Genomic DNA, 14200 nt, shown 5'->3' on the forward strand with positions numbered 1-14200 from the left:
ATTAAATAGGCTTATTTCAGCAACTTAGACTTATTAAATAGCCTTATTTCAGCAACTTAGGCTTATTAAATAGGCTTATTTCAGCAACTTAGGCTTATTAAATAGGCTTATTAAATAGGCTTATTTCAGCAACTTAGGCTTATTAAATAGGCTTATTCAGCAACTTACGCTTATTAAATAGGCTCATTAAATACTTATTAAATACGCTTATTAAACAGGCTTATTAAATAGACTTATTAAATAGGTTCAATAAATAGGCTTATTAAATAGGCTCATTAAATAGGCTTAATTAATAGGCTTATTAAATAGGCTTATTAAATAGGCTTATTAAATAGACTTATTAAATAGGCTTATTAAATAGGCTTATTTAATTGGCTTAATAAATAGGCTTATTAAATAGGCGTATTAAATAGGCTCGTTAAATACTTATTAAATAGGCTTATTAAATAGACTTATTAAACAGCCTCATTAAATATGCTTATTTTAGCAACTTAAGCTTATGAAATATGCTTATTTCTGCAACTTAGACTTATTAGATAGGCCTATTAAATAGGCTTATTTCAGCAACTTAGGCTTATTAAATAGGCTTATTTCAGCAACTTAGGCTTATTAAATAGGCTTATTTCAGCAAATTAGACTTATTAAATGGCCTTATTTCAGCAACTTACGATTATTAAATAGACTTCTTTCAGCAACTTAGGCTTATTAAATAGCCTTATTAAATAGGCTTATTTAAGCAACTTGGGCTTATTAAATAGGCTTATTTCAGCAACTTACGCTGATTAAATGGGCTTATTTCAGCAACTTAGACTTATTAAATTGCCTTATTTCAGCAACTTAAACTTATTAAATAGGCTTATTTCAGCAACTTAGACTTATTAAATAGCCTTATTTCAGCAACTTAGGCTTATTAAATAGGCTTATTTCAGCAACTTAGGCTTATTAAATAGCCTTATTTCAGCAACTGAGATTTATTAAATAGGCTTATTTCAGCAAATTAGGCTTATTAAATAGGCCTATTCAGCAACTTAGGCTTATTAAATAGGCTTATTAAATAGGTTTATTTCAGCAACTTAGGCTAATTAAATAGGCTTATTCAGCAACTTAGGCTTATTAAATAGGCTCATTAAATGCTTATTAAATAGGCTTATTAAACAGGCTTATTAAATAGACTTATTAAATAGGTTCAATAAATAGGCTTATTAAATAGGCTCATTAAATAGGCTTAATTAATAGGCTTATTAAATAGGCTTATTAAATAGGCTTATTAAATAGACTTATTAAATAGGCTTATTAAATAGGCTTATTTAATTGGCTTAATAAATAGGCTTATTAAATAGGCTCAATAAATAGGCTTATTAAATAGGCTCGTTAAATACTTATTAAATAGGCTTATTAAATAGACTTATTAAATAGGCTTTTTAAATAGGCTCATTAAATAGGCTTATTAAATAGGCTTATTAAATAGACTTATTAAACAGCCTCATTAAATAGGCTTATTTTAGCAACTTAGGCTTATTAAATAGGCTTATTTCAGCAACTTAGACTTATTAAAAAGGCTTATTTCAGCAACTTAGGCTTATGAAATAGGCTTTTCAGCAACTTAGGCTTATTAAATAGGCTTATTTCAGCAACTTAGACTTATTAAATAGGCCTATTAAATAGGCTTATTAAATAGACTGATTAAATATGCTCATTAAATACTTATTAAATAGGCTTATTAAATAGGCGTATTAAATAGACTTATTAAATAGGCTCAATAAATAGGCGTATTAAATAGGCATATTAAATCGGCTTATTAAATAGACTTATTAAATAGGCGTATTACATAGGCTTAATAAATAGGCTTATTAAATAGGCTCAATAAATAGGCTTAATAAATAGGCTTAATAAATAGGCTTATTAAATAGGCTCAATAAATAGGCTTAATAAATAGGCTCATTGAATACTCTTTAAATAGGCTTATTAAATAGACTTATTAAATAGCCTCATTAAATAGGCTTATTTTAGCAACTTAGGCTTATTAAATAGGCTTATTTCAGCGACTTAGACTTATTAAATATCCTTATTTCAGCAACTTAGGCTTATTAAATAGGCTCATTTCAGCAACTTAAGCTTATTAAATAGCCTTATTTCAGCAACTTAGACTTATTAAATAGGCTTATTTCAGCAACTTAGACTTATTAAATAGGCTTATTTCAGCAACTTACGCTTATTAAATAGCCTTATTAAATAGGCTTATTTCAGCAACTAGGGCTTATTAAATAGGCTTATTTCAGCAACTTATGCTGATTAAATAGGCTCATTTCAGCAACTTAGACTTATTAAATAGCCTTATTTCAGCAACTTAGACTTATTAAATAGGCTTATTTCAGCAACTTATGCTTATTAAATATACTTATTTCAGCAACATAGGCTTATTAAATAGGCTTATTCAGCAACTTAGGCTTATTAAATAGGCTCATTAAATAGGCTTATTAAATAGGCTCGTTAAATACGTATTAAATAGGCTGATTAAATAGACTTATTAAATAGGCTTTTTAAATAGGCTCATTAAATAGGCTTATTAAATAGGCTTATTAAATAGACTTATTAAATAGCCTCATTAAATAGGCTTATTTTAGCAACTTAGGCTTATTAAATAGGCTTATTTCAGCAACTTAGACTTATTAAAAAGGCTTATTTCAGCAACTTAGGCTTATGAAATAGGCTTTTCAGCAACTTAGGCTTATTAAATAGGCTTATTTCAGCAACTTAGACTTATTAAATAGGCCTATTAAATAGGCTTATTAAATAGACTGATTAAATAGGCTCATTAAATACTTATTAAATAGGCTTATTAAATAGGCGTATTAAATAGACTTATTAAATAGGCTCAATAAATAGGCGTATTAAATAGGCTTATTAAATAGGCTTATTAAATAGGCTTATTAAATAGACTTATTAAATAGGCGTATTAAATAGGCTTAATAAATAGGCTTATTAAATAGGCTCAATAAATAGGCTTAATAAATAGGCTTAATAAATAGGCTTATTAAATAGGCTCAATAAATAGGCTTAATAAATAGGCTCATTGAATACTCTTTAAATAGGCTTATTAAATAGACTTATTAAATAGACTTATTAAATAGGCTTATTAAATAGGCTTATTAAATAGGCTTATTAAATAGGCTTATTAAATAGACTTATTAAATAGCCTCATTAAATAGGCTTATTTTAGCAACTTAGGCTTATTAAATAGGCTTATTTCAGCGACTTAGACTTATTAAATATCCTTATTTCAGCAACTTAGGCTTATTAAATAGGCTCATTTCAGCAACTTAAGCTTATTAAATAGCCTTATTTCAGCAACTTAGACTTATTAAATAGGCTTATTTCAGCAACTTAGGCTTATTAAATAGGCTTATTTCAGCAACTTAGCTTATTAAATAGCCTTATTAAATATGCTTATTTCAGCAACTAGGGCTTATTAAATAGGCTTATTTCAGCAACTTATGCTGATTAAATAGGCTCATTTCAGCAACTTAGACTTATTAAATAGCCTTATTTCAGCAACTTAGACTTATTAAATAGGCTTATTTCAGCAACTTATGCTTATTAAATATACTTATTTCAGCAACATAGGCTTATTAAATAGGCTTATTTCAGCAACATAGACTTATTAAATAGCCTTATTTCAGCAACTTAGGCTTATTAAATAGGCTTATTTCAGCAACTTAGGCTTAATAAATAGGCTTATTCAGCAACTTAGGCTTATTAAATAGGCTCATTAAATACTTATTAAATAGGCTTATTAAACAGGCTTATTAAATAGACTTATTAAATAGGTTCAATAAATAGGCTTATTAAATAGGCTCATTAAATAGGCTTAATTAATAGGCTTATTAAATAGGCTTATTAAATAGGCTTATTAAATAGACTTATTAAATAGGCTTATTAAATAGGCTTATTTAATTGGCTTAATAAATAGGCTTATTAAATAGGCTCAATAAATAGGCTTATTAAATAGGCTCGTTAAATAGGCTCATTAAATAGGCTCATTAAATAGGCTTATTAAATAGACTTATTAAACAGCCTCATTAAATAGGCTTATTTTAGCAACTTAGGATTATTAAATAGGCTTATTTCAGCAACTTAGACTTATTAAAAAGGCTTATTTCAGCAACTTAGGCTTATGAAATAGGCTTTTCAGCAACTTAGGCTTATTAAATAGGCTTATTTCAGCAACTTAGACTTATTAAATAGGCTTATTTCAGCAACTTAGGCTTATTAAATAGGCTTATTTCAGCAACTTAGACTTTTTAAATAGGCTTATTTCAGCAACTTAGGCTTATTAAATAGCCTTATTAAATAGGCTTATTTCAGCAACTAGGGCTTATTAAATAGGCTTATTTCAGCAACTTACGCTGATTAAATAGGCACATTTCAGCAACTTAGACTTATTAAATAGCCTTATTTCAGCAACTTAGACTTATTAAATAGGCTTATTTCAGCAACTTATGCTTATTAAATATACTTATTTCAGCAACATAGGCTTATTAAATAGGCTTATTTCAGCAACTTAGACTTATTAAATAGCCTTATTTCAGCAACTTAGGCTTATTAAATAGGCTTATTTCAGCAACTTAGGCTTATTAAATAGGCTTATTAAATAGGCTTATTTCAGCAACTTAGGCTTATTAAATAGGCTTATTCAGCAACTTACGCTTATTAAATAGGCTCATTAAATACTTATTAAATACGCTTATTAAACAGGCTTATTAAATAGACTTATTAAATAGGTTCAATAAATAGGCTTATTAAATAGGCTCATTAAATAGGCTTAATTAATAGGCTTATTAAATAGGCTTATTAAATAGGCTTATTAAATAGACTTATTAAATAGGCTTATTAAATAGGCTTATTTAATTGGCTTAATAAATAGGCTTATTAAATAGGCGTATTAAATAGGCTCGTTAAATACTTATTAAATAGGCTTATTAAATAGACTTATTAAATAGACTTATTAAATAGGCTTTTTAAATATGCTCATTAAATAGGCTTATTAAATAGGCTTATTAAATAGACTTATTAAACAGCCTCATTAAATATGCTTATTTTAGCAACTTAAGCTTATGAAATATGCTTATTTCTGCAACTTAGACTTATTAGATAGGCCTATTAAATAGGCTTATTTCAGCAACTTAGGCTTATTAAATAGGCTTATTTCAGCAACTTAGGCTTATTAAATAGGCTTATTTCAGCAAATTAGACTTATTAAATGGCCTTATTTCAGCAACTTACGATTATTAAATAGACTTCTTTCAGCAACTTAGGCTTATTAAATAGCCTTATTAAATAGGCTTATTTAAGCAACTTAGACTTATTAAATAGCCTTATTTCAGCAACTTAGGCTTATTAAATAGGCTTATTTCAGCAACTTAGACTTATTAAATTGCCTTATTTCAGCAACTTAAACTTATTAAATAGGCTTATTTCAGCAACTTAGACTTATTAAATAGCCTTATTTCAGCAACTTAGGCTTATTAAATAGGCTTATTTCAGCAACTTAGGCTTATTAAATAGCCTTATTTCAGCAACTGAGATTTATTAAATAGGCTTATTTCAGCAAATTAGGCTTATTAAATAGGCCTATTCAGCAACTTAGGCTTATTAAATAGGCTTATTAAATAGGTTTATTTCAGCAACTTAGGCTTATTAAATAGGCTTATTCAGCAACTTAGGCTTATTAAATAGGCTCATTAAATACTTATTAAATAGGCTTATTAAACAGGCTTATTAAATAGACTTATTAAATAGGTTCAATAAATAGGCTTATTAAATAGGCTCATTAAATAGGCTTAATTAATAGGCTTATTAAATAGGCTTATTAAATAGGCTTATTAAATAGACTTATTAAATAGGCTTATTAAATAGGCTTATTTAATTGGCTTAATAAATAGGCTTATTAAATAGGCTCAATAAATAGGCTTATTAAATAGGCTCGTTAAATACTTATTAAATAGGCTTATTAAATAGACTTATTAAATAGGCTTTTTAAATAGGCTCATTAAATAGGCTTATTAAATAGGCTTATTAAATAGACTTATTAAACAGCCTCATTAAATAGGCTTATTTTAGCAACTTAGGCTTATTAAATAGGCTTATTTCAGCAACTTAGACTTATTAAAAAGGCTTATTTCAGCAACTTAGGCTTATGAAATAGGCTTTTCAGCAACTTAGGCTTATTAAATAGGCTTATTTCAGCAACTTAGACTTATTAAATAGGCCTATTAAATAGGCTTATTAAATAGACTGATTAAATATGCTCATTAAATACTTATTAAATAGGCTTATTAAATAGGCGTATTAAATAGACTTATTAAATAGGCTCAATAAATAGGCGTATTAAATAGGCATATTAAATCGGCTTATTAAATAGACTTATTAAATAGGCGTATTACATAGGCTTAATAAATAGGCTTATTAAATAGGCTCAATAAATAGGCTTAATAAATAGGCTTAATAAATAGGCTTATTAAATAGGCTCAATAAATAGGCTTAATAAATAGGCTCATTGAATACTCTTTAAATAGGCTTATTAAATAGACTTATTAAATAGCCTCATTAAATAGGCTTATTTTAGCAACTTAGGCTTATTAAATAGGCTTATTTCAGCGACTTAGACTTATTAAATATCCTTATTTCAGCAACTTAGGCTTATTAAATAGGCTCATTTCAGCAACTTAAGCTTATTAAATAGCCTTATTTCAGCAACTTAGACTTATTAAATAGGCTTATTTCAGCAACTTAGACTTATTAAATAGGCTTATTTCAGCAACTTACGCTTATTAAATAGCCTTATTAAATAGGCTTATTTCAGCAACTAGGGCTTATTAAATAGGCTTATTTCAGCAACTTATGCTGATTAAATAGGCTCATTTCAGCAACTTAGACTTATTAAATAGCCTTATTTCAGCAACTTAGACTTATTAAATAGGCTTATTTCAGCAACTTATGCTTATTAAATATACTTATTTCAGCAACATAGGCTTATTAAATAGGCTTATTCAGCAACTTAGGCTTATTAAATAGGCTCATTAAATACTTATTAAATAGGTTTATTAAACAGGCTTATTAAATAGACTTATTAAATAGGTTCAATAAATAGGCTTATTAAATAGGCTCATTAAATAGGCTTAATTAATAGGCTTATTAAATAGGCTTATTAAATAGGCTTATTAAATAGATTTATTAAATAGGCTTATTAAATAGGCTTATTTAATTGGCTTAATAAATAGGCTTATTAAATAGGCTCAATAAATAGCCTTATTAAATAGGCTCGTTAAATACGTATTAAATAGGCTTATTAAATAGACTTATTAAATAGGCTTTTTAAATAGGCTCATTAAATAGGCTTATTAAATAGGCTTATTAAATAGACTTATTAAACAGCCTCATTAAATAGGCTTATTTTAGCAACTTAGGCTTATTAAATAGGCTTATTTCAGCAACTTAGACTTATTAAAAAGGCTTATTTCAGCAACTTAGGCTTATGACATAGGCTTTTCAGCAACTTAGGCTTATTAAATAGGCTTATTTCAGCAACTTAGACTTATTAAATAGGCCTATTAAATAGGCTTATTAAATAGACTGATTAAATAGGCTCATTAAATACTTATTAAATAGGCTTATTAAATAGGCGTATTAAATAGACTTATTAAATAGGCTCAATAAATAGGCGTATTAAATAGGCTTATTAAATAGGCTTATTAAATAGGCTTATTAAATAGACTTATTAAATAGGCGTATTAAATAGGCTTAATAAATAGGCTTATTAAATAGGCTCAATAAATAGGCTTAATAAATAGGCTTAATAAATAGGCTTATTAAATAGGCTCAATAAATAGGCTTAATAAATAGGCTCATTGAATACTCTTTAAATAGGCTTATTAAATAGACTTATTAAATAGACTTATTAAATAGGCTTATTAAATAGGCTTATTAAATAGGCTTATTAAATAGACTTATTAAATAGCCTCATTAAATAGGCTTATTTTAGCAACTTAGGCTTATTAAATAGGCTTATTTCAGCGACTTAGACGTATTAAATATCCTTATTTCAGCAACTTAGGCTTATTAAATAGGCTCATTTCAGCAACTTAAGCTTATTAAATAGCCTTATTTCAGCAACTTAGACTTATTAAATAGGCTTATTTCAGCAACTTAGGCTTATTAAATAGGCTTATTTCAGCAACTTAGACTTATTAAATAGGCTTATTTCAGCAACTTAGCTTATTAAATAGCCTTATTAAATATGCTTATTTCAGCAACTAGGGCTTATTAAATAGGCTTATTTCAGCAACTTATGCTGATTAAATAGGCTCATTTCAGCAACTTAGACTTATTAAATAGCCTTATTTCAGCAACTTAGACTTATTAAATAGGCTTATTTCAGCAACTTATGCTTATTAAATATACTTATTTCAGCAACATAGGCTTATTAAATAGGCTTATTTCAGCAACTTAGACTTATTAAATAGCCTTATTTCAGCAACTTAGGCTTATTAAATAGGCTTATTTCAGCAACTTAGGCTTATTAAATAGGCTTATTAAATAGGCTTATTTCAGCAACTTAGGCTTATTAAATAGGCTTATTCAGCAACTTAGGCTTATTAAATAGGCTCATTAAATACTTATTAAATAGGCTTATTAAACAGGCTTATTAAATAGACTTATTAAATAGGTTCAATAAATAGGCTTATTAAATAGGCTCATTAAATAGGCTTATTTAATTGGCTTAATAAATAGGCTTATTAAATAGGCTCAATAAATAGGCTTATTAAATAGGCGTATTAAATAGACTTATTAAATAGGCTTTTTAAATAGGCTCATTAAATAGGCTTATTAAATAGGCTTATTAAATAGGCTCGTTAAATAGGCTAATTAAATAGGCTCATTAAATAGGCTTATTAAATAGACTTATTAAACAGCCTCATTAAATAGGCTTATTTTAGGAACTTAGGCTTATTAAATAGGCTTATTTCAGCAACTTAGACTTATTAAAAAGGCTTATTTCAGCAACTTAGGCTTATGAAATAGGCTTTTCAGCAACTTAGGCTTATTAAATAGGCTTATTTCAGCAACTTAGGCTTATTAAATAGGCTTATTCAGCAACTTAGGCTTATTAAATAGGCTCATTAAATAGACTTATTAAATAGGCATATTAAATAGGCTCAATAAATAGGCTTATTAAATAGACTTAATAAATAGGCTTATTAAATAGGCTTATTAAATAGACTTATTAAATAGGCATATTAAATAGGCTTAATAAATTGGCTTATTAAATAGGCACAATGAATAGGCTTAATAAATATGCTTAATAAATAGGCTTATTAAATAGGCTCAATAAATAGGCTTAATAAATAGGCTCATTGAATACTCTTTAAATAGGCTTATTAAATAGACTTATTAAATAGACTCATTAAATAGGCTTATTAAATAGGCTTATTAAATAGGCTTATTAAATAGACTTATTAAATAGCCTCATTAAATAGGCTTATTTTAGCAACTTAGGCTTATTAAATAGGCTTATTTCAGTGACTTAGACTTATTAAATAGCCTTATTTCAGCAACTTAGGCTTATTAAATATGCTCATTTCAGCAACTTAAGCTTATTAAATCGCCTTATTTCAGCAACTTAGACTTATTAAATAGGCTTATTTCAGCAACTTAGGCTTATTAAATAGGCTTATTTCAGCAACTTAGACTTATTAAATAGGCTTATTTCAGCAACTAGGGCTTATTAAATGGGCTTATTTCAGCAACTTACGCTGATTAAATAGGCTCATTTCAGCAACTTAGGCTTATTAAATAGGCTTATTTCAGCAACTTAGACTTATTAAATGGCCTTATTTCAGCAACTTACGATTATTAAATAGACTTCTTTCAGCAACTTAGGCTTATTAAATAGCCTTATTAAATAGGCTTATTTAAGCAACTTGGGCTTATTAAATAGGCTTATTTCAGCAACTTACGCTGATTAAATAGGCTTATTTCAGCAACTTAGACTTATTAAATTGCCTTATTTCAGCAACTTAGACTTATTAAATAGGCTTATTTCAGCAACTTAGACTTATTAAATAGCCTTATTTCAGCAACTTAGGCTCATTTCAGCAACTTAGGCTTATTAAATAGTCTTATTTCAGCAACTGAGATTTATTAAATAGGCTTATTTCAGCAAATTAGGCTTATTAAATAGGCCTATTCAGCAACTTAGGCTTATTAAATAGGCTTATTAAATAGGCTTATTTCAGCAACTTAGGCTTATTAAATAGGCTTATTCAGCAACTTAGGCTTATTAAATAGGCTCATTAAATACTTATTAAATAGGCTTATTAAACAGGCTTATTAAATAGACTTATTAAATAGGTAAAATAAATAGGCTTATTAAATAGGCTCATTAAATAGGCTTAATTAATAGGCTTATTAAATAGGCTTATTAAATAGACTTATTAAATAGGCTTATTAAATAGGCTTATTTAATTGGCTTAATAAATAGGCTTATTAAATAGGCTCAATAAATAGGCTTATTAAATAGGCTCGTTAAATACTTATTAAATAGGCTTATTAAATAGACTTATTAAATAGGCTTTTTAAATAGGCTCATTAAATAGGCTTATTAAATAGGCTTATTAAATAGACTTATTAAACAGCCTCATTAAATAGGCTTATTTTAGCAACTTAGGCTTATTAAATAGGCTTATTTCAGCAACTTAGACTTATTAAAAAGGCTTATTTCAGCAACTTAGGCTTATGAAATAGGCTTTTCAGCAACTTAGGCTTATTAAATAGGCTTATTTCAGCAACTTAGACTTATTAAATAGGCCTATTAAATAGGCTTATTAAATAGACTGATTAAATATGCTCATTAAATACTTATTAAATAGGCTTATTAAATAGGCGTATTAAATAGACTTATTAAATAGGCTCAATAAATAGGCGTATTAAATAGGCTTATTAAATAGGCTTATTAAATAGGCTTATTAAATAGACTTATTAAATAGGCGTATTAAATAGGCTTAATAAATAGGCATATTAAATAGGCTCAATAAATAGGCTTAATAAATAGGCTTAATAAATAGGCTTATTAAATAGGCTCAATAAATAGGCTTAATAAATAGGCTCATTGAATACTCTTTAAATAGGCTTATTAAATAGACTTATTAAATAGACTTATTAAATAGGCTTATTAAATAGGCTTATTAAATAGGCTTATTAAATAGGCTTATTAAATAGACTTATTAAATAGCCTCATTAAATAGGCTTATTTTAGCAACTTAGGCTTATTAAATAGGCTTATTTCAGCGACTTAGACTTATTAAATATCCTTATTTCAGCAACTTAGGCTTATTAAATAGGCTCATTTCAGCAACTTAAGCTTATTAAATAGCCTTATTTCAGCAACTTAGACTTATTAAATAGGCTTATTTCAGCAACTTAGACTTATTAAATAGGCTTATTTCAGCAACTTAGGCTTATTAAATAGCCTTATTAAATAGGCTTATTTCAGCAACTAGGGCTTATTAAATAGGCTTATTTCAGCAACTTATGCTGATTAAATAGGCTCATTTCAGCAACTTAGACTTATTAAATAGCCTTATTTCAGCAACTTAGACTTATTAAATAGGCTTATTTCAGCAACTTATGCTTATTAAATATACTTATTTCAGCAACATAGGCTTATTAAATAGGCTTATTTCAGCAACTTAGGCTTATTAAATAGGCTTATTCAGCAACTTAGGCTTATTAAATAGGCTCATTAAATACTTATTAAATAGGCTTATTAAACAGGCTTATTAAATAGACTTATTAAATAGGTTCAATAAATAGGCTTATTAAATAGGCTCATTAAATAGGCTTAATTAATAGGCTTATTAAATAGGCTTATTAAATAGGCTTATTAAATAGACTTATTAAATAGGCTTATTAAATAGGCTTATTTAATTGGCTTAATAAATAGGCTTATTAAATAGGCTCAATAAATAGGCTTATTAAATAGGCTCGTTAAATACGTATTAAATAGGCTTATTAAATAGACTTATTAAATAGGCTTTTTAAATAGGCTCATTAAATAGGCTTATTAAATAGGCTTATTAAATAGACTTATTAAACAGCCTCATTAAATAGGCTTATTTTAGCAACTTAGGCTTATTAAATAGGCTTATTTCAGCAACTTAGACTTATTAAATAGGCCTATTAAATAGGCTTATTAAATAGACTGATTAAATAGGCTCATTAAATACTTATTAAATAGGCTTATTAAATAGGCGTATTAAATAGACTTATTAAATAGGCTCAATAAATAGGCGTATTAAATAGGCTTATTAAATAGGCTTATTAAATAGGCTTATTAAATAGACTTATTAAATAGGTGTATTAAATAGGCTTAATAAATAGGCTTATTAAATAGGCTCAATAAATAGGCTTAATAAATAGGCTTAATAAATAGGCTTATTAAATAGGCTCAATAAATAGGCTTAATAAATAGGCTCATTGAAAACTCTTTAAATAGGCTTATTAAATAGACTTATTAAATAGACTTATTAAATAGGCTTATTAAATAGGCTTATGAAATAGGCTTATTAAATAGGCTTATTAAATAGACTTATTAAATAGCCTCATTAAATAGGCTTATTTTAGCAACTTAGGCTTATTAAATAGGCTTATTTCAGCGACTTAGACTTATTAAATATCCTTATTTCAGCAACTTAGGCTTATTAAATAGGCTCATTTCAGCAACTTAAGTTTATTAAATAGCCTTATTTCAGCAACTTAGACTTATTAAATAGGCTTATTTCAGCAACTTAGGCTTATTAAATAGGCTTATTTCAGCAACTTAGACTTATTAAATAGGCTTATTTCAGCAACTTAGCTTATTAAATAGCCTTATTAAATATGCTTATTTCAGCAACTAGGGCTTATTAAATAGGCTTATTTCAGCAACTTATGCTGATTAAATAGGCTCATTTCAGCAACTTAGACTTATTAAATAGCCTTATTTCAGCAACTTAGACTTATTAAATAGGCTTATTTCAGCAACTTATGCTTATTAAATATACTTATTTCAGCAACATAGGCTTATTAAATAGGCTTATTTCAGCAACTTAGACTTATTAAATAGCCTTATTTCAGCAACTTAGGCTTAGTAAATAGGCTTATTTCAGCAACTTAGGCTTATTAAATAGGCTTATTAAATAGGCTTTTTCAGCAACTTAGGCTTATTAAATAGGCTTATTCAGCAACTTAGGCTTATTAAATAGGCTCATTAAATACTTATTAAATAGGCTTATTAAACAGGCTTATTAAATAGACTTATTAAATAGGTTCAACAAATAGGCTTATTAAATAGGCTCATTAAATAGGCTTCATTAATGGGCTTATTAAATAGGCTTATTAAATAGGCTTATTAAATAGACTTATTAAATAGGCTCATTAAATATTTATTAAATAGGCTTATTAAATAGGCTTATTAAATAGGCTCAATAAATAGGCTTATTAAATAGACTTATTAAATAGGCTTATTAAATAGGCTTATTAAATAGACTTATTAAATAGGCGTATTAAATAGGCTTAATAAATAGGCTTATTAAATAGGCTCAATAAATAGGCTTAATAAATATGCTTAATAAATAGGCTTATTAAATAGGCTCAATAAATAGGCTTAATAAATAGGCTCATTGAATACTCTTTAAATAGGCTTATTAAATAGTCTTATTAAATAGACTTATTAAATAGCCTTATTAAATAGGCTTATTAAATAGGCTTATTAAATAGACTTATTAAATAGCCTCATTAAATAGGCTTATTTTAGCAACTTAGGCTTATTAAATAGGCTTATTTCAGCGACTTAGACTATTAAATAGCCTTATTTCAGCAACTTAGGCTTATTAAATAGGCTCATTTCAGCAACTTAAGCTTATTAAATCGCCTTATTTCAGCAACTTAGACTTATTAAATAGGCTTATTTCAGCAACTTAGGCTTATTAAATAGGCTTATTTCAGCAACTTAGACTTATTAAATAGGCTTATTTCAGCAACTAGGGCTTATTAAATAGGCTTATTTCAGCAACTTACGCTGATTAAATAGGCTCATTTCAGCAACTTAGACTTATTAATAGCCTTATTTCAGCAACTTAGACTTATTAAATAGGCTTATTTC

This window comes from Petromyzon marinus, unplaced genomic scaffold, assembly GCF_048934315.1.
Source record: "Petromyzon marinus isolate PM22_M1 ecotype Great Lakes invasive population unplaced genomic scaffold, UKy_Petmar_22M1.pri1.0 PM_G_Scaffold_1, whole genome shotgun sequence".
NCBI classification, from domain to species: Eukaryota; Metazoa; Chordata; class Hyperoartia; order Petromyzontiformes; family Petromyzontidae; genus Petromyzon; species Petromyzon marinus.